Source organism: Hyaena hyaena, unplaced genomic scaffold (assembly GCF_003009895.1).
Source record: "Hyaena hyaena isolate Hyena2069 unplaced genomic scaffold, ASM300989v1 scaffold_780, whole genome shotgun sequence".
Lineage (NCBI taxonomy): Eukaryota > Metazoa > Chordata > Mammalia > Carnivora > Hyaenidae > Hyaena > Hyaena hyaena.
Genome location: NW_024081410.1, coordinates 289,052 through 310,350, shown reverse-complemented (window position 1 = coordinate 310,350; position 21,299 = coordinate 289,052). Strand labels below are relative to the sequence as shown.

Genomic DNA, 21,299 nt, shown 5'->3' with positions numbered 1-21,299 from the left:
CTCCCCTCACCACCTGAATCCTCCTTAAATGTCCAATTCCCATTAGGTTTGCAGAACCAGAGTCACCCACTGTCCCACTGGCTCCTAATCCTCCCACTGGGCTCCATTCTTTTTTCACACTTGTTCTGAACTTCCTCACTGCAGGTAACCTGCTGATGAGGGGCAGGGGGTAGGGGAATCCAGCCATGACCACATCTGGCTTATACCAGGCCTTAACTGCTCCTCGATTTAAGCCCCAGCTTCTTAATTCTTTTTGAACACTTAAAAATTTAAAAAAAAAATTTTAAGTATTCTTTACACCCAACATGGGGCTCGAACTCACAACCCCAAGATTAAGAGTCTCATGCTCCACCAACTGAGCCAGCCAGATGCCTTTTTTAAAAGAGGGCAGAGGAAACCACATCTCCTCCAGGAAGCTCTCACAGCCTATCTGACAACATTTCAACTGTTCCACTCTCTGGCCACATTTAATTCAACTCCACAAACATTTATTAAGCATTTACTGGGTTCAGGCAGCTGTGTAAGACTGTGTGGAGGACAGAGAGATCGGAAGAATACAGCTCAGCTTTTTGGTAATTCACACGAAAAAGTGAGCCTATGTCAAAAGTAACCCAGGGAACCCCTGTTCTCAAGGATCTCAGAGCCTGCCTTGTGCCACCGTGTTATGTGGACACATTCACCTGGACTGAGAGATCCAAACTCAACATGTATTGAGCATCAGGTGGCTCAGAGGGGACACAACCTGCCCAAAGTCACACCACTAACGTGCGGCAGAGGCTGATTCAAGTCCACACCTGTCAGGCTCTGAAGGCCATGCTCTTTCCACTATCCCAGAAATGAAACTAATGTGAAGCATGATGAGCAGAGGGCGGGATTCTAGGGAGGGAAACATGGGGAGTGGGGGTCAGGAAAGAAAACACTTAACAAACAGTGATAAAGGTAGGCTGGAGGTATGGCGAGGGCTTGTGGAAATGGAAGGGCAGGACATGCCAAGGGGATAGGAAAATGTGAGCAAAGGTATGGAGGTGATATTCTCAGGGGACGTTTCCCCATTGATCAGAAATTCAGGTCACGAAAGGGGCACCTTGGATGGCTCAGGTGCTTAAGCGTCCAACTTCGGCTCAGGTCATGATCTTGTGGTTTGTGAGTTCCAGCCCCACGTGGGTCTCTGCGATGACAGCTCGGAGCCTGGAGCCTGCTTCAGATTCTGTGTCTCCCTCTTTCTCTGCCTGCCTCTCTCTCTCTCTCTCAAAAATGAAAAAATTTAAAAAAAATTTTTAAAAGAAATGTAGGTCACGAAAGATGTGAGTTCCAGACTGGAAAGGGGAAGTGGATAAAGGCCTTGAATCACAGACCAGGAAATCATAATTAATAACCAAAACGACCCCCATTAACAGAGCAATAACTATATGGCAGGCACAGGCTAGCAGCTAAGCAATTGGCTTAGGAGAGAGGACCTCAGGGGTTAGCACCTTGGACAGCATCTCCAGGGACAGGGTGTGGGGCAAGGCATTGTGGGTAATGGGAAAATCCTGGTGATTCCAAAATCTTACTTTAGAGTTGTGTCAACTGTGGCCCAGAGAGAGAAAAGGATTTGCCAAAAGTCACACAGCTGGTCAGTTACTCTCAGTCCTGGGCCCTCATCTCTGATGCTTCCTTCAGGGCTCCCTAGTGAGGGTTTTCTAAATCACTCTTCCATCTTCAAGTCTTCCCTCAAGTGCTCAGGCCCACCCTGTGGTCCGGAGGCCCTGGGACAGAGTGCATGAGACTCTGGGCTCTGGAATCAGTCTGGAAGGTTAAGATTCAAATTCCAGCTCTGTCCCTGAATAGCTGTGTGACCTTGGGCAAGTCACTTCCCTCCTCTGGGCATTACTGTTCTCGTCTGTAACTAGAGGTTATAGTCCCTAATTCAAGGATGTGGTAAAGATTATGTGAGATGATACAGTGCAAGAAGCTAACAGTACCTGGTACACAGCAGGTGCTTAACAAGTGGCAGTTGTTAAGATTTTTTTTAAAGTTTATTTATTTTGAGAGAGAGAGAAAGGCAGAGAGAGGGAGAATCCCCAAGCAGGCTCCATGCTGTCAGCACAGAGCCCATCACAGAGCTCAAACCCATGAACTCTGAGATCATGATCTGAGTCAAAATCAAGAGTCAAACACTTAACTGACTGAGCCATGCAGGTGCCCCAGTTGCTAGGATATTAATGAAGTTCTTGAAAAAAAGGATGGCATCTTCCTCACCTTTATCTGCATCTTCCCTCACCCTATTCCTGCTCTGGGCTTAGCATATGGTCTTGCACTAGTAGAGACTCAAATTAACTGGACCCACCAGCAGGAGATCAAGCCCAGAGACGGGGAGTAGCTGGACCTAGGTGGCACAGAGAGCATCAAAGGAAAACAAAAGGGCAGGCTCTGGAGCTCAGCCTGGGCACCTGTGTGCCTCCTCCCACCCCATATGTGGCTTCCTGGGGGGGCGGGTCTGGCAGCAGGTGGCGCAGTGGTGCCAGAGAGGAGTCGCCTAGCAGCTGGGGGGCATTGCAGGGCCTGGGGATCCCAGGAAGTCTCCAGCAGGGGCAGGAAGCATGAGCTTTCCCGCTGGAGTTGAAGTCGCAGCGAGAGCAGCCAGCTGGGCCCATGTGATGCTGGTGCCAGGCAAGCTGGGAGGCACCCGCCTGCTGGGCATCGGGAGTGCTGTGAATCCCGAGGTGAGACTGCACCTCCACCCGCTGCTCTCAGTGTTGGGGGAGCTGCAGACACAGCTCCCCCTCTTCCTCTGAAGAGAGGACAGCCTTGGACTTAGGCAATGGGCTGTAGGAGGGGCTCTGAAGGCGATGTATAGAGTGTGACTAGAGGACTTGGGGGGGTCAGTGAAAGGCTAAGTGCACCCCCCCTCCAAGGAGCCAAGAGGAGGAAGGAATAGAGAAGAGAAGGAAGGAAGCACTTTCAGTGAGGGTCTTCAGTATTCCAGGCCCGATTTTTTGTTTTTTAGGTTGGTTTGTTTTTTTACAATTTTACATTCTGTTAAGTAGGCACTTTAGTTCCCATTTCACAGACGAGAACGCTGAGGTTCAGAGAGATTAGTGAATTGCTAAGGTCATCCAGACAGTGGGCAGAGCTGAGATTTAACCTGATTTGCCTGACTCCAAGTTGGCGCTCTAGAAAGAACTGTAGGAGAAGATGGGTAGGGGGAGACCAGGTAAAAGGGTCTGCCCCCTCCATCACCTGGAGAGGGTGGCTGAGGGGTTGCCGGAGTCTGGTCTGTCATTATAAGAGGTGGTGATGGTTTGAGAATGTTCCCAAGGTCCAAGCAAGCAGCCCAGCCCCTCCTGAGAGCCCCCAGTACTCACCACACACTCCGGCGAGGGGTGAAGGACTTGTCCACCCTGAAACATACATAGCAAGAGGGGCAGCAGATGAGGGGGCAGCCCTTTCTCACCCAGCCTTGCCCAGCACATCAGGCCAACCCCAACTCACCCCCCCTCCAGAAGGGCCTGGAGGAGGTATTGTTTCTTGGGTGCCTGATGCACTGTTACCATCCCCCATAGGCTACGGGGGCCCCAGTGTCAGATCAGGGACATGGGAAGGTGTGGGGTGAGAGAGTACAGCATAAAGGCAGGGTTGGGGACACAGGGGCTGGGGAGCAGGGGCCCAGGGCCAGGCTGTGGGGTAGCAGCAGGGGTGGGGTCAGTGTGGGAGGTTTTGGAATAGGTGGCGTGAGACAGTGACCACAGCAGTTTGGGATCAGAGCAGAGAGGTAGGGGTGCAGCAGGGGCCAACTTAGAGTGTTTCCAGACAGATTGAAGGATGTGGTGTTGATGGCTTTTGGTGGGCAGGAAGAGCCCTCCCCTTTCCTGGCAGCCTGCCTCCATCCCGGAGCTGGAGCTCACTCACACCCACCCAGGGGACAGACGCCTGGGGATCTGAGAGCAGCTCATGAGGAGCTTCCTCTCCCACCCCACCCACAACACACACACCCTGCTCCTCAAAGCAGAGCCAGAGGAAGACCTTAAACCCTGGAGCTCAGGCTTTGTTTCCCCCAAATCCCTCCAAGTCCAGCCTCAGAGAGACGGTGTGGGCATCGCCCTCTGAGGGCACCTTGGGACCGGGGAGGGCTGGACAGAGCTCCACCCTCCTGCCCAGCTGGGGGCCAAGGGGCTGGGCAGCTGTTGGGATGACAAACAACTCTCGCCTCCTGCCCAGAGGCCAGAGCAGAATGGGGAAGGGACCCAAACGACACTCTGCCAGCTGGGGAGGCAGGCCCGGGGTCTCCTTGGGGATCAGCTTGTGATCTGCAGACAAGGAAAGTGAGGCGAGAGAGGCCAGGGTTCCCCCGACAGAACCCAGCTCCACACTCAGGGCTGCCCCTCTGTGTCAGCTGACCGGGCCTCTCAGGCCGGCCCAGGCTCCTCTCATCGCTTGGCGGCTAGCAGAGCCCCAGAGAGGGAGGGCAGCCCTCCCATCTCCCACCCCACCCGACCTCTCTGCCAGGGTCCCTTTGGAGGCTGGGCATTCAGCAAGGGGTGGCACCTTGAACACACGCCCCGCAGCTCAAGGAGCCCCTGGCGTGCACTGGCGATGTTATGTGTGTGAGCTCTCATTGCCCTGCACCCCAAAGGTGGGTCCTGTGTGTTTCTCTGACCCCAAGGAGGCAGGGCCTGGTGGAAGGTTATGCAACTACTTAGCCAGCCAGGGAAGGGGCTCCTAGCCCAGCCTCTCTTCCCAGTCTTCCTTCCAATTTGCCAAATCTCTGCCTAAGCCAAGCATCCCCTAAGCCCCTTCTGATGGGACCACTTGGGGTCAGGAGAGGCAGTGGGCTGCCCCAAGACGACCCGGCCACCACTCTGTCTCCCCAGCCCTAGCTCTCCAAACCCCGACAGCCAGGAGCCCTGGGAGGAGGAGGTTCCCGCGAGCCAGGTGGCACGAGAGAGGGGCAGTCCAGGTGCCCCAGCGTGGAGGTGGACATGGGCCTGCTAATGGCTTCTAGGTTCTCTTCTTCCAAAGCCTTACTGAAGCGGCACAGCAACTTCGGGGGCCAAGTGGGGGTTCCTGCAGGGCCTCCCCGGGACGCAGGAGTGCACACACACAGGCCCGGCCGGCCGGCGGGTCCGCACACCAGTCATATGCATATGCGCTGTCGCGCCCTGAGCAGCCCACTGTGCCCACGCGTGCCCATGGGCTGCCCGCCGGAACCCACAGGCTCAAACACACACACTCACCACCAAAGCGCGCCCCTCACGCGCAGACCCAAACTCACGGGTGCGGAGCTACTCGACCCCCAGGCCGGGCGCGGGCGGGCCCCCACCTCGCGCACACGGGCGTCCCCGCCCGGCGCACCTACCCTCCGTAGGCCCCGAAGGTGAAGCTGCGCTTCCGGCCGCTCATGGTGCCGCCGCCGCCCGCCCGCGCCGCGCCGGGGCCGCCTTCCCCGTGCCCGGGTCACCTTGGCAACTCGGGCCGCCCCGCCCCAGCCACAAGCCTGGGGATTGTCCGCGCCCCCGCGGGCTTCGGGCCAGCTGCCGGGGGCCGCGGCGCGCAGAAAGGGCCGCTTGTTTGCGCCGCCCGCGGGCCGGGGGCGGGGGCTTCGCGGGACTTTCCGAGCGGGGACCTCGGAGGGGGATGGGGGATGGGGCGCGGACTGGACTTCCGTGGGGGAGGGACCTCCCCCCCGCCTTGGATCAGGAGCGCACGGAGCTGCAGACCCTCACCGGGGGCGACACCCTGTTCCTTCTCCCTAGAGCCGCTGGCCTGTGCCAGCATATCTGTCTCCCGCCATCACGAGCGGGGAGCTCACAGTGGGCCTGGTCAAGAACTTGGAATCCAGGAATCCAGGGTCAAAATGGTCTTCATCGTGGGCAAGTCCCTGCACCTCGAATTTCTCATCGATAAAATGGAACCACACACCTCTCCCTCCCCCCCTCCCCCACAGGCCCCTGCGGTGATGGAATGAGTTAATTCAGCCCATGCCTGGCACACAAGAAATGCTTAATAAATAGCTGCTACAAGAGTCCTGAACTGTAAGTCAAAACTCTGCTCTTCCCACAAATGGATGAGTGAAGAAAGGAACAGTCTCCAGAATGCCCTTCTATTGCCCACTCTCATCCCCCTCTCCTAGGTGACCCCCCCGACCCCCACTGCCCTATGAGGAGGAGGAGCAGGGGGTCAGGAATGGAGATGCCCCACTAGGTTCCCTCCCTCAGCAACCTTCCAAGGAGGCACTGTGCTCAGGGTCCTGAGTCCAAGAGTGGGTCACTCACTCACTCACTCACTCACTCAACAAACACTCTGAGCCCCTCCTCTGCCTGCTGCACACCCAGGGCTCACAGGCTGGTGTTCCACCCTGCAGGAAGCAGTCTCTCCCACCCCCAACTAAAGATGTGTCAGAAGGCACCTCACCCACCCCTTCCCCAAGGCCCACTCTGGTCCCCGGAAGAGGGAGGGATTACCCCAGGGAGTATCTCAGAGCCATGAGGTTTCCTGTGGGGTTTTCTGATGAAGGGAATGCATGGAACAGACGCAGTGGGGGAAGGAGGGCGGGGAGGAAGAAGACCAGGGGTACAAAAATAGGGCAGGGACTTAGGGTAGGAAGGGTTCTTCAGAAGCCTTTCAGGAATGGTTCTGCCTGGGCCCTGGGCCAGGGCTGTTAGCCCCAGCTTCCCCTGGGAAATGTCTGTCTGTCTGCTCTGGGTATCGACCTTCAGTTAGCCTCACTCAGGCAGAGGGAGGTGGTGCGCTGGGGCTCCCCATCTCAGACCTGAAGAAACTGAGACCTTGGTTCACAGTAATCCCTTCTCTTTTGGGGGGTCGGCCCCTGGCTCCCCTCCCTGCCGCCACCTTGGGCCCCTTCTCTCTGCACACTCTGATGGTCACAGGAGCCCTCAAGAGCCCCTTGTGCAGAGGCCACGCAGGGCAAAGGAGATTTCCTGGTGCCAAGAACTATCCCCTTGGTTTGGTGTTTAGAGGAGCGTCTGGCTCCCTCTTGGCAGGGTGCTCTGGAGCCAGCGCCGGGCCCCTTCTGCTCTGGGCAGGCCCACAGATTCCTGGGTGGAGGACCCAGCCCAGGCCAGTGTAGGAAGCCCACTCCTCACAGGGCAGTCCAGCAAGGCTCCCGAGGGGCAAGCCCTAGGAGCACGGAGGCTGGCCTAAAGAGAAGGAAGTCTTCCCTTCCTAAGCGGTAGCGGCAGCAGGGGTGCCCAGAGAGCTGGGAGAGACGGGGAACCAGGAGCTGGGCCTGGGCCATGGAGGGGTATACACAGCGCCAGGACTGGGAGCCCAGGACTCCAGGCCTTTCCAGGCTGCTGTACCCCCTGGACATGGTCCTCAGCCTCGTCAGTCTGTCTTTTCAGGGGGAATGATTCCTGAGTGGACTCTGCGTGTCCACTTGGCAGGGTGGCCAAGCAGTCTCCAATGTGCCAAGTTTCCCAGCCGGGCCTGGCCCCCGGGAGGCCCTGCTGGTTCGGGGACAGTGGGCCCTTGAGAGGGGTTGTGGGGGCTGCAGGATTCCCACCGAAGACAAAGAGCCCAGTGTGGGCTCCAGCCTCTTGGGTTCCGACCAGCTGCAGCTGCCTCACTGGCAAGAACCGGGGGTGGGGTGGGGGTCACGCTCCCTCAGCCGGGGATGCACAGTCCACTCTCTGGCCAGCTTCTGGCCCTCCAGCAACAGCAGCATTGAAGTGCACTTTTTAAACCTGCAAGACCACTTCCGAGAACTTACCCTCTGCCACATCGCAGCGTGTAAGCCTGAAGAGGAATGGCCAAGGACAAAGGGACAGGGAGGCAGGTACTTAGATCTTCTTCCTTCAACTCTCTCAGGGTTCAAGTCCCAGCTCTCCCACCTGTCAGCTGTGGGACCTTGGGCAAGCCACTTAATCTTTCTGTGCCTCAGTTTCTTCATCTGCAAATGGGGTTTATGACAAAAATAACAGTACCCATTTCAAAGGATTTCGCCAATGATTAACTACATTAATAGCTCGGAAGCACTGCAGAGAGTCTTTGAAAAGCATGTGTTTGTTAAATAAAACACTGGCTACAGCATCGTTTTTCATTAGGCTGAACTACACGAAGTCACCATTTCTGTAGAGTTAGTGAAGATTTATTAGTAGGAGTTCCAAAACAAACTAATGACCATCCAGAGGGAAACGGATAAATAAATTAAGATCCACTTATACCACGCAGCTGTTGGAAAGAATGGGGCAGATCTGTGTGGGCAAGTGGAATACCCTCCAAGATAGACACACAGACACACAGACACAGAGAGGCAGTGCAGTACGGGTGTAGGCCCTGAGGCGCTGGACCAGGCTCTGACACTTCCTAGCTGTGTGCCCTCAAACACATTATTTAGTACCCTCCAGACATCTGGCCTCCACTAGAAGTCAGTACTCTCAAGTGAGCACGGACCCAGTGCTCCCTGAGCAGCACTGGGAAGTCCTGGCCGTCTCTGAGGTCGAACAGAACTCCCTTCTTCCTTTCCCTCCAGCCTCTTGCCTAGAAACAAGAGCCAGGCTTCGCCCCAGGGTTCAGGCCCTCCCTTGGTGGAAGCTTCCTCTTCTGGGCCTCCTAGATTTGTACCCAAGTTGTTCAAACAGGTGCCAGGCTGTGCGAAGGAGGAGGGAAGGGTGCAGAGCTCCCTTTCCAAGTTCACCGCTGATTGAACTCTGGGAGTTCCACTTACCTGCCTCCAACTCCCCCTTCTCAACCCTCATCAGGGAAATGTAAGGCCATAGGGAGGGGCAGACGCCTGGGAAGATCTCCCGCCCAGGTTCCAGATGGAGCCAGTGGGGTCAATTCTTGTTTCCCATTCAGGATATCTGTCTGTGACCACCTGGGTGGGAGGCAGGCGGTCCTGGGCTTCCTGCCCAGCCATGCAGCCTCCTGTGTCACTCTGCACTAATCAGCTTTCCTCCCTGGGCCTCAGTTTGCTCATCTGTTAAAACACCCACACTCACTTTGATGGGTTAAAGACAAAATAATGGAAAAATGCACTTGCCTTTAGAGAATTCCATGGACTCAAGGCATCATTATCCTTAGCTCATGGCTTTTCTAGCCAAGCCACACCCACCCAAACCCAAGATGCTATAAACCCTGAACTCCCAGAGGAGTCTCCTGGGGTAGTCCCAAGGCCCTGTGAAGGGAGGAAGTTGCCTGGGGAGCAGCTTCCTAGTGAGGTTACTGACCCAGCCATCCCCTGTTCTGGCTCTGACAACTCTGTCTCATTCAATGGGTTCCTGAGAACTAAAAGTGTCCCCATCAGAGACCAGTACAATACGGCCTGGCCAGAATGACCAGAATAAATGCCTCCACTCAGACCCCCACCATTGAGGATGTGTCTCTATTCACCATATGGACCATGTGCCTGGAGCGTCCCTGAGAGCAAAGCCCTTCTGGAAATAAACACAACCATCAGGGTACTTCTTTCTCCCTTCAATCACTCAACAAATACATGTTGAGCACCTACTGCGTTACTGATGCTATGCAGGCACGAGTGACAGAGGATGAACAAGACAGACAACGTTGGTGGTAAGGCTGCATGCACACCTGCACAGCAATTTCACCAGGTCACACATGCACTTGCCCTTGTACTGTGCACAGAGACATCTAACATGCACCTACAGAGATCACATCAAGATCAGATGCATGCAGACATGCATGCATAAACATCAGTCCCTGCGTTGCCAAGCACCCCCATACACATACACAAAGGTCAAATCGAGCTTGCACACAGGCCCCAAATCAGTGTGCACTCACCTACTGACTGTGGCTGTATTTGTATACACACTTGTGTGTTTGTGAACACACAACAATAACAACAGATTCGTGCACAGAAATCACAGGCCCATGCACTTACATTATGCTCACACAATACACACAGACAGACACATGTGCATACACATATCACACACACACACACACACACACACACACACACAATGTGGCCAGCTAACTACTGGAAGAAATAGAGGTTGGAGAGAGGATTGCTTTGGGGGGGGTGGACGGGGGAGGTCCAGAGGCATGCAATTGCTGCATCCCCAGGGAGCGGGGAGGCCGAGGCCCCTCTCACACATTATAGGCTGGAATCCAGCCAGCCTCCCTCTTCTGTCCCCCAGCTAATGGCATGGCCTTCTCTGCCCATTTTCAGGGGCAGGTAGGCCGAACTGGGAGACTTCTTGATGCCCAGAGCTCCACCCAGGGCAGCTGGTCTGACCAAACCCTGTACTGGGGGCAGAAGACTTGGATTGTGGCCCCTCAGCTCTGTTGGTCACTCGTTTCCTAGCACAAAACCCTTCCCACTTGGAGCCTCTGCTGGTGCATCTTCAAGATGGGGGACAGGACGCTCTGACAGTTCCCTAAAGTGCCAGCCCTTCCCACCCAGCCAGTATGGGATTCTGTGAACCCCTCTTTACCTGGCCAAGGTCCCCACCATGACAGTGGTTCTCAACAGGGGTGGTTCTGCCCCCTAAAGGGCATTAGAGAAACACATGAGGGCGGTTTTGCTCATAAGCAATCACTAGGGACAACCACTGTCATTCCCACCTGAAGACCTGTCATGCATCAAATATCCTTCCAGACATTCATGTGGTTGAAAAGCCTGTTTATTCCCTCCTAGAACCTAACTCTACATGCGAGTATTTTTTTAGTGTGGGTTTAATACATACTGAAGTCTTCCAAAGATGCAACTACTGAAGCCATTCTGAGCTAGAAATTAGGTATAGCGATAATATTTTTCGGCCCTTAAGTGTAAAGGTTACACATACATATGACAGAGGTGCAATCATTTGGTTACTCCATTAGGTCCTGTGGTGTTATCATGCCAGGGCATTTACCTATGAAAGTAGAGGGATTTTACTTCTCTTAGGGCAATACATTGTTTGGCTTTTGAAATAGGTGTGTAGGTAGGCTTATTATCTAGGAATGCCATTAAGAAAATAAAGAATGCGCTTTTAAATAGTGTTCTGAATCGGGCCTGAGGAGCCCGCCGCGGTCCCGGACGCCCTCAGCTGGCCATCACAGGAACTTCAGGGTGAGGGCCGGGCGGGCTCCAGCACCAGGGACAGCGCCCCGGGACCGTGCCCTGAGCTCTCTCCTGGGGCAAGCGGGGACCCTGCGGGCGCCCGGAAGAACCTTCTTGTTTTCTCGGCTGCGCATTTGCCACCACCAGCCCCACCCCCCGCACTCCTCTCCTCACTCCTTCTCTTGTGCGGAGGTGGTCCCAGAGCCTGCCCTCTCCCTTCTCCCTAGCGCGAACTGCCGCGCCTCTCCCGACCCACAACGGCACACCTGCGCTCCACAGTGGCCGCACCTGTGCCGCCACCGCCCACCATGTTCCCGCCGCCCCCTCTCCCCGGGACCCGTTCTCTCGGTGTGCAGATGACAAGGCTGCACCTACGCGCTCTGGGACCTCTTTGATCCCCACAAAAGCTCCGTGAGGCAGGTCATGCAAGAGTTACGCGTCAACCATGACTGATGGGGAAACTGAGGCTTGTAAACAGAGCAGAGCTAGCTTCTGACGCCCCCTCAAGACCCCAGCCACCATCACATATGCATGTGCCCCACCTCAGTAAGCAATGACTAGTTCCCGAGGCCCTGCACCACGCACTCCGGTTGGTTCAGTCCTAATGATCACCCTGTAAATTAGATGCAATTATCACTCCCTGTTCACAAACTGAGGCCCTGAGGGGCTAAGCAGCTCATCCACGGGTTAGTAGAAGTAGAAGTGACTGTAAAGACCCTCTGAGGTCTTAACTCTGCTGTGAGTCGCTCTCAGGGACACTCCTGCTAAGAAGAAAGCCCTTCAAACAGCACATGCTGCCTTGCCCTGACCTGGAAGCCTGAGAGCCTCAGGACTGGGGTGCAGTGGTTACACCAGACTCCTCACCCCTCACAGAGGAACTCCTATCTTCCCATCCTTACATAATTTAGCCTCACAAAGCACTTCCCTAAGGCACACAGTAGGTGTTTAATAAATACTTGCTGCTTGGCTGAAGCCCAGCCTTCCAAGAACCAGGTTTCTAAATGCAAAACCACATGGCCTGAGCCCAGAGCCTGGACACAGAGCAGGCAGAGTGAGCCATGGGGTAAGCGTTCAGGCATGAGACCCGGGCAGAGCAGGGCTCCAGCTCAGTCCTCAGCTATGTGACTCTAAAACTCAGTTCCCACATCCAGAAAATGGAGATGTACCAGCTGGTGCTCACAAAGCACCTCTTAAAAAAGGTGATGCGCACAGAGAGGGAACTTAGCACAGTGCCTTATGGCCGTGGAGGGCTTGCACGGTGGTGGTGGCTAATGCCACCGTCAGCAGAGTCTTCTTTGGGAAGAACAAAATCCAGAAGCCCCTGCTGAGTCATGCCCCCATTTCCACAGGGTAAATCAGGCTGCAACTACACCACAGGCAAGCTGGAGGACAAAGAAAGAGGCTGAAAAATGCACAGTCTGTGGCTGGATTGGGGGCAGGAGGAGGGAGAAGAGGCAGCCAGACTGCATGGAGGGGGGAGTTTAGGAATGTTTGGAGACCTACAATCTCACTGCCTAATCTCTGACTCTCAGTTCCCTGCCTCAGACTCCAGATCAGCCCCCTGGTTTCCTCAGCATGGTAGGCACTCCATCAATCCATGATGAATGAATGAATGAATGAACGAATGAATGACATCCTAGTTTAGCTATGAACAAAAAGAAGGATAAAACCTATTTTATTCCTATCCTATTACACATAGGGGTTGACCCTAGCATGGGTTGGAGTCAGAGGGACCTACGTTTGAACCCTCACCTCTGTCACTTTCTGGTTTGTGACTTCTGGCCTTTTTCATAACCCTTTGAAACCTCAGTTTCCTCATCTGTAAAAGGGATGGTAATGATAATAACAGTACTTACTTCATAGGGTTGTTCTTAGGATTCAGCGTCAAGTGCTCAGTCCTGGCACACAGTAGACATTCAATAATTAGGGACTGTCTTTAGTGCTGTTACTAGCCATGTGCTAGCATAGCTATATACTGAGCCATGAGACCCGGGTCCTAGACCCAGCTCTGACACTGGCTTTTTGTGTCTCTGGGCGGGTCCCCACCCCTCTGGGCCCAGTTTCCTTCTCTATATAATGAGGGTTCTCCAAGGCACCTTCTCAGTCTGATTTTCTGGGGCAGCCTGGCATGTTGGGCGAGAGGCCTCCAGGGAACAGCTCTGTCCCTCATATCACTCTCGGCATGGAGACGGAAAGCGTGTTCCCAAGACAGGGAGACAGACGGGCATCACCGGGAGACCCAGAGCTTCACCTGAAATCTGCCCTCTTCCCACCTCCACAATTTAGAACAGAACCAGGCCCCCTAGACACGCCCCCTGCCCTGCCCCTAATGGAGAGGCAGTCTCGGAGGCATACCACGTGGGCTCTGGGCCTCCCGGGTCCCAGGATGCTGCAATGGGCCCAGGGGGAGAAGAGATCTGGGCTTGGAGACCAGTACCAGAGCTAGCTGCGCACTCTCAGGCCCATCTTTTGGCCTCTGTAAGCCTCAGTTTCCTTAGCTGCTAAGCAGGGAGGCGAATAACAACCACCACCCGAGTTCCTCCGGCCTCAAGGGCCCTGGCGTGTATAAGAGGCAACCCAGATGTGAAAGCCCTTTGTGAATTGCTACCATCAGGCATAATCATAATAATTATTATCTGTAAAACAAGGGGGTTGGACCAGCTGATCCCACGGGCTCCTCTCCAGCTCTGATGCTGAGGATTTCTTGGTTTCCACGCTGGGAATTCACGCAGACACAGGCCAGGAGAAAACAGGGGTCTGTGGGATTGTATCCAGGAGCCTCTGCAAACAAATCTCTCCATTCATTCATCCCCTTCTCCCAACCCAGCCTGGGTGCTGAGCCCCAGGGAAAGGCCACAGGGAAGGGGAAAAGGTGGGAGGAGGACCTGGGAGGTCCAGAGCCATGTTCTCAAGATCTGGAGAGCCCCTGCCCAGAACTATCCAGAACTATCCCTTCTCCTCTCTATGGCACCCTCCCCTTAACCCCTAATTCTATATGGGAGTCAGACAGCCCTTAATTCAAATCTCAGCCCCTTAACCCCTAATTCTAAAGTGGAGTCAGACAGCCCTTAATTCAAATCTCAGCCCCAGCCACATACCAGCTGGGTGAACTTGGGCAGGCTGTTTAACCTCTTTGAGCCTCAGTGGGCCCAATAACAGCTACTCTGAGGATTAAATGAGAGCCACGGAAAGTGCTCAGCATTGAGCCCCACATCTGTAAGTACTCCACTAATGTCCCCCACCTGTGTTCTGTCAGTCAGCCCCTATTCTGCTTCTCCCTTGCCAGAACCTTCCCTGGAATCCCTGAGCCAGCCACCTAGTCCCCACTCTGGCCGACAGGGGGCAGTCCTCCGACAATGTAGCATGAGGGCTGGGGTAGGGGACAGGTCCCAGGTTTCTCTGCCCATCAGAGGACCACAGAGGGCCAGGGAGGCCTGGGGGCCTGTGTGGTGACTAGGAGAGGCATAGGCCCTGCCCTAGGGGCTCTGTGCAGTCCTGTTTCTGGGAGCTTGAAGCCCTCGAGGAGGGACCGAGAGGGCACCCGTGTGCACCCCGAAAAGCTCCACTATCTCAGGTGGAAGCAGGTGGTGAATGGGACGCGGCTGGAGCCCACACACTCAGAGCTTTCAGCCCTGTGGTATCCATCGCCTGCTGCCAGAGCTGGCGTGAGGGCCCGCAGCAGTCTGCCAGGAGCCGACGGCCTCTCTTTGGACCTCCAAGATCAGGAAGGGGCAGGAGGGTGCGAGGCTGGCCCCCCACCAGCTTGGGCCGTGTCCTGGCAGTCCTTTGCAGGTAGATGACACACCCTTGCTTTGAGAACAGAGGAATCGGACGCCTCAGCAGTTCTGGCACTGAGCATGCAGGCAGCACAAGAGAAAAGTTCCCAAGGTCACCTTCCATCAGTCACCTCTACCCCACCCTGAAAGCCCTAACTTAGAGGAGCAGGACCTTGGAGAAGGCTGTCCTCTGAGCTGGAGTTTGGGGTATCTTTCCCTCACGGACTTGGGGCCACACTCAGGAGCAGAGCAGATGTTTCTCCCTTCCGTTCCCCACAACAGCCTGGCTGCGGCAGGCAGGTGGCTCCTGTGGCCTTGAGCAGGTCACTGCCTCTCTGGTGGCTCAGGAGTCTGTCCTCACCCGCCTTAAACCCCAAATCCCAGTTGCCCCAAAGCCTCAGGGGAGCCTGGGGAACAGGTAGTTACAAGAACCAGCATGAGTCCTCCAGAGACACAACACACCTGAGCCTCCTATAGCACGGTCACCAGCTCAAGTCTCATTGGAGCCCCATTAGAAAGGCAGAAACTGCATCCACCCATTCTACAGATGGAATGGAGGGCCTGAAGGGGTCAGTGACTTGCCTGAGATCAGCCAGCCAGTGGGGTGGGGACAGAGGGGGAACATGGGTCTGCTGACTTCCAGCACAGATGGCAATCTCCTGGTTCCCTGTTCCCTGAGCACTTGGTGCCCTGGTCCTCTCGCCAGTCCCGGAGATGGACGATGGTCGTTTGCACACATGAGGAAACTGAGACTCAGGCAAACGGGCAATGGAGCCATCCTTATGCAGTGGGGCAGGGCAGAGAACTGTGCCAGGCTAGTTCCTCCTTGACTGCTGAGCAGGTACCCACAGCCTGCCCACGGAAGGTTTGGCCAGTCCCTCTGAAACCTCTCCATTGGCTTTTGGGGAAATGCAAACCCCTCAGTCTGGCATTCGAGGCCCTCAATCAGCTGATTCCAATTAATCCCTACACATACCTTCCGCTGACCCCAAACCAGTATCTCAATGTCCACCTCTCACGCCGTAGCCAGTCACGCCACCAGAAACACCCCCACCCCCTAGCACTATGCAACTCCTAATTCCACTAACGGCTGCCATCCCACTTACTGCCTGCCTGCTGTGTGCCAGGCACGGACTCCACAAAGTGGGGAGACTACCCATCTCACGCGACAGCAATGCCAACTGCCCTGGCAATGTGAAGTTATGGGAAAAATTCCCACTACCCAAAAACACTGAAGAAAAGGCTTGGTTTTCCTTGCTGTAATAAACAAAATATTTGAAGTTTTTAAAATAGATCTTTCTTCATGTTTTTCTGGTGTTTGTTTTTCCTTCTGTGCATTCCCATCTCTGAGTGCAGCTCTGTGTTTCTCAAAGCAGCTCCCAGCCATCATGTCTGATCTGCACAAACAATGCTCCCAGGTAGGCAGGCAAACAAGGGTTCATTGTCCCTCTTTCATGGGGAAAGAAAGGAGGCACAGAGAGAGTAAGTGACTTGTCCAAAGTCACACAGCAGAGACTGGCAACTCCCAGCCCACCTCCTTTTAGTCCCCAACAAATCCCTACCATGAGCTGGGCACTGCCTTGGGTATTTGCCTATATTAGTCTCCTTACCCTTTGGAACAGCCCCTTCAGGCAGACAGACTGGGTGATCTGTACTTTACAGATAAAGAAATGGAGGCCCAGAGAGATAGAATAACTTGCCCTAAGTTGAACAGCTTTTCAGTGGCAAAGTCAGAATTTGCAGTCAAATGCTCTTCCACTGAGCTATACGCCCAGCAAAGTCAGAATTTGAACTCAGGTCTTCTACTTCCAAAAGGCTGCCCGGGGGAGGGCGGCTCATGTTGGCAGAGGTGTGGAGTGGGCACATCACTGAACCTCTGTGAGCCTTACCTCCTCATCCGAAATGTGGCCACGGTAACATCACACTGGGCTGCGGAAGGGACAAATGATGCCACGCCCAGCTCATCTCTGTCGTCCCCGGTGCCGTCCCAGTCCCCTAGGTCACTCCACCTACCCAATAGATGCTTACCAAGTGTGCCAACGAGGTTCCTGCCGTTGTACCAGCACACAGCAGGAGCATTATAGGTTTGACTCCTTTCTTCCAGTGGGACCTCCCTGCTTTGGGGTGCCTCTCCACTAGCACCCCTGTGCCTCTTCTCCCTTCCTCCTCTCTGAGTCACTGCCTGCAAGTTGCTAGTCTTCAACCCTAAAAATAGAGCACATTTGGCGGCATAGAAATACCTACAGATGTAAACTACATCTTCAGCCCCCTGCCCTCCGGTCCCACTCTGCTGACCCCAGGGTGGTCATCCCACGAAGTCCCAGGACTGGTGACCCCTGCTTAACCTAGTATGGACCTAGTCTTCAATCTGCCAGAAGGCCTTAGCCAGCAACACCCCTTTGCCCCATGATGTCCAGCAGAGCCAAACTTCCTTTCCTCATTGGCATACGGAGTGCCACCTCACACCTCACACTCCCTGGCCAGGCTGAGCTGGCTCCCAGAGCTGGGGAAGGGCCCAGAGAAGGGAAATGGTTTGCCTGGGCTGCACAGCCAGCAAGAGGCATGGCCAGGCCTGGACTCAGAACCGGCACCCTGGCAAGCCTCAGATGAGTGCTCAGATGAGAACAGCGAAGCCCAGAGCCCCCTCGCTGCCCCCTCCTAGCATCGGTTTGCCCCGGAGACTCTCTCAGAGCCCGCAGAAGTGCCTCTCAGAAAGCTGCTCTCCAGGGAGCAGGGTACAGCCAGGGTGCCAGGGCCCAGCCTGGCAGAGGATCTCAGAGGATTCCCCTCCCTGCTCACCAGCTGGCCCCTGGCCTTGCTGGGAGGGCAAAGCACAAACCAGGACTTGGCAAGCCTTCCTGGCAAAGTGGCAAAGGGAAGGGAACCCCGGGGGCTGTTTGGGCTGGGGTGTGTCCTGTCTCCGGAAGGGCCTGCGGAGCAGCACCTTCAGGGACAGCAGAGGGGCGGCAGGGCAGCCCGGCAGGTGTGGGGGGAGGGGCAGGAGGGGAGTACGTGGAGGGGGAAACACCAGACACTCTCCCACGAGGGCCAGCCAAGCGGGGTTCATGTGAAGCAGAAAAGGAAGGGGAGGCTTTTCTGGGGGAGGTCAGAGGGGCCTCTGCCACCCCCTCCCGGGGTGATGAGGAGGTCACGTCCCACACGCAGGAAGCTGATGTAATGCACACGTGCGTGCGCCCGTGGTGGCCCGGGTGTGGGTGGGTGCGTGTGCATATCTGCCAGGTTAATTTTTAAGGGCGTGGGGCTTTCGTGCGCTCTTTCCTGTGTGTCTCTGGACCACGCATATTCCCAGCGGGGGTTAACGGAAGCAGCTCTCAGTCCGGTGGGGGCTTCCGAGGAGACTCTGCTTGCTGACAGTGACCCCCATCTCTGTGTGTCCATGTGCTGGGTGGTGTGTCTCGGCGTCTGTGGTGTCAGGCAGAGCTGGGGGCGGGGGTCTCGGCCTGGGTGTGCCTGTGTCTTCCTGGGCTTGGGTCTCGGGTATTAGTGAGTCGAACCCTGTGTTTGTCTGTGTGTGGCTGTGCACGGGCCTCGGCTGTGCATGGGCCTCGGCTGTCTGTGCAGCATGTGTGACTGCTCAGCAGCCTCTGACAGCCAGGACAAAGGCCTCCACAGACAGACAGGTGTCGTGGAAGCCAGACCTGCCCCAGGAGTCCTCAAAGGGCCTCTTAGCTCTGGAACATGACAGCCGGGCAGGGGGTGGGGCCGGGTGAGAAGGGGCCAAAGTAGGGCCTCAGAACTCCCCGTGCAGACGCTGAGGTTCCTGAGGCCTGAGCAGTAGAGACCTCCCCGCCCCACCCAGAGCCGAAAAGGAGAGACCCTCTGCATTTCAAGAAGCCAAAGGAAGAATCATTTCGTCTCATGGGGGTGGAGGGTGAATAGAGCCAGGAGAGGGGTCTCCTGAGACCCTCCGCAGGCAGGCAACCTGGCACTGAGGGAGGAGGAGCAGGCTTTGCCCAAGGAAAGCTGTGAGTCCCAGGGTGGGAGCACCATCATGGCTGTGGCATGGCTGTGGCAAGGGACAGCAGAGAAAGCATGGGGCTCTGGGAGAGGAAGAAGGTCTGAGTTCTGGACCCGGAAGAAAGTGGAGGGGTTCCCCTCAACCTGACCCAGCTTCCCCACCCCATCCGGATGCACATCCACCTCCCCAAAGAGCGCAGGGAGCAGGTCACCTGTGGGCCACTCCCGACATCACAGACCCCGCCCCTGCTCCCAAATCCACCTAGATCAGGAGTCAGAGTTGATTTTAGCCCTGGCAGAAGGTGGCTGCATGACCTTGGGCAGTTAATGTAGCCTCTCTAAGCCTCAGTTTCCTCATCTGTGCAATGGAGACCTCAGTGTGCATGCATGCATAGAGGCACACGCGCACACCCCACGCGAAACACTGCTGTGCATGGGGAAGGTGATCGCGCCATCTGGGGATTAATTGTTACCTAGAATCCTTTCTGAGGCCATTAAGGCACTCCTCAGGGTCCCCAGCTGCAGGGGGGGCTCAGAGTGAGGCTGAGGTCCTGGATGGAGAAATGGGGGGAAATCTCTGGGGCCAGCTGGGCAGGACCACCCCACCCCTACTCAGCCGCTGCCCTCTCCCCATTCAGGGTCAACTTTGGGTGACGTTTACTACAGCAGAGACCCTCCCCCCACCCCCCACCCCCGCCAGCTTCTTCCAGACATCCCCGGGAAAGAGGGACCACTGCCCTCTGGCAGGGTAGGCTAAGAGCTTGGGACCCAGCTTCCTTGGGAGGAAATGACACCTCCTACTTCATTTCTCCTCTGCCTTTCTCTCCGGCTCTGTCCTACTGAGCTTCTCTCCGCGGCCCTTCCTGCTGGCCTCTGGCTACAGCGACGGAAGGAATGAAGAACGGGGACGGATGCCAATGTGCCATGTGTGAGGGCTGGGGTGTCCTTCTTGATTCCACCCCCAGGCCTGTGCTATGACCCCAGCAAGGACTCGGGGGTCAGGGGCAGGTTGGGGTCTAACCACCACAGAAGGAGGGTGCTCGCCTCCCGAGCCAGTGTGTGTGTGTGTGTGTGTGTGTGTGTGTGTGCGCGCGCGCGCGCGCGCGCCCGCGCCCAGGCGCCCCAAGGCTGGCACCAAAGCGGCTGCGGGGCGCGGGGACCGCCCTATGGATTCCCACCGAGTCCTCAGATCCTGCGGAGCCAGGGGAGGAAGGCGGCGAGGGGGCGCTCGACTGCGTGACGCGGGTGCCCTGCTCCGCGGCGGGTCGGGAACAGGGGCGGAGGGAGTGCGCTCTGTCCCCGGGGAGGCAAGGACATCACCGCCCTCTCGGCTCAGGGTCGTTGCCCCTGAGCACCCCCCCCCACTTCCCTCACTGAGGACCGGAGCGCCTCCTCTTGGGGGGCGTTAAGGCGCCGGGGCCCCTGCCCGGGGATAGATGGAACGCGCCCACTTCTCCGCGTTCTCTCCTCGGCACCCAAGGCGCCCCCTCCCCAGGCAGAGGGCAGGCGGGACTCCCACCCACGCAGGGGGGTGGGACCCGCGCCCCCTCAGCGGCGGCCTGGACCGAGCCCGGCAGGCGGGGGTGGGGGGTGCTCAGCCGCCTCAGCCCAGGCCTGCCCCCCACGCCCGCCTCCAGCCGCGGCCAACCCGGCCCGCGCCCCCTCCCGCCGACCCCCGGGCCCCGGGTCCCCGCCCGCCCGCCCCTGCGGGGTCTTGGCGGCGGGCCGAGGGGAGCCGGGGCCGTGCCTTCCCCGTCCCCGGGCCGCACCCGGGCGGGGCGGACTCACCCGCGGGCCTGGGCCGGGCGTCTTGGGCTCGGCACTCCGGTGCCCGCGGCGGCCGCTGCAGCTCTGCTCGGACGCGGCTTCGCGTTCGCCGCCGCCGCCGCCGCCGCCGCCGCCGCCGCCGCAGTTCGGGGAGGGGGGCGTCACGTGACGGCGGAGCGCTCCTTCCCCGGCGCCGCTCCCCCCGTCACTGCGGAGCCCGAGCCGCGGGCGAGCGAGCGGGAGCGGCGGAGGCCCCCGCCCTGCCGGTCCCGGCGCGCCCGTCGCCCCTCCCGGCGGGTCCCGGCGGCAGGCACTCTGTGCCCCCATTTCGCAGGTGGGGAAACTGAGGGCCAGTGAGCGCAAAGACTGGCTCAAGGTTACGTGGCTAGTCTGTGGCAGGGCCCCGGGCGCGAACCCAGCGGTCTGGCCAATAGCCCATGCTCCAAGGGGAGAGGGACGGCTTCTGGGGCAAGTGGGGCTACTTGGGAAAGGTTCGGGACACGCCCTAGGCTCCCAAGGCCTCCGCGCGTCTGCGGGGGCGGGGAGGAGGGAAGAAGCGCTGGGGGGTAGGTGGCCAGGAGGCTGTGCCCCGCTGACAGCGCGTCCTCTGCACTGAGGAGCTTGGTGAGAGTCCTCGAGTCCTCGAAGGAGCTTCGTGGTGACCATCCCACCCTTAGCGCGTTAGCGGGCCTTGGACATGCTCCCTGGACTGGGCAGCTCGCTCCCCACTCCCAGCCTAACCCAGAACCGGGGAGGCGAGGCCCTGGCCTCTA

At 57.1% G+C, this 21,299-nt stretch overlaps 1 protein-coding gene across 8 annotated transcripts in view; it reads right to left on the bottom strand.

Annotated features, from left to right (window-relative positions):
* Positions 1-20,594, bottom strand: part of LOC120221385 (RAP1 GTPase activating protein) — a 64,255-nt gene extending 43,661 nt beyond the window's left edge. For 7 of the 8 annotated variants that reach the window (XR_005525801.1, XR_005525803.1, XR_005525804.1 and 4 more), the window contains exon 1: positions 3,348-3,383. The gene's annotated coding sequence lies outside the window, so the exon portion shown is untranslated. Of the gene's footprint in view, positions 1-3,347; positions 3,384-20,547 lie in introns of those variants that run through there. The other variant, XR_005525802.1, reaches the window with a different exon arrangement.
* Positions 20,595-21,299: the final 705 nt, after the last annotated feature.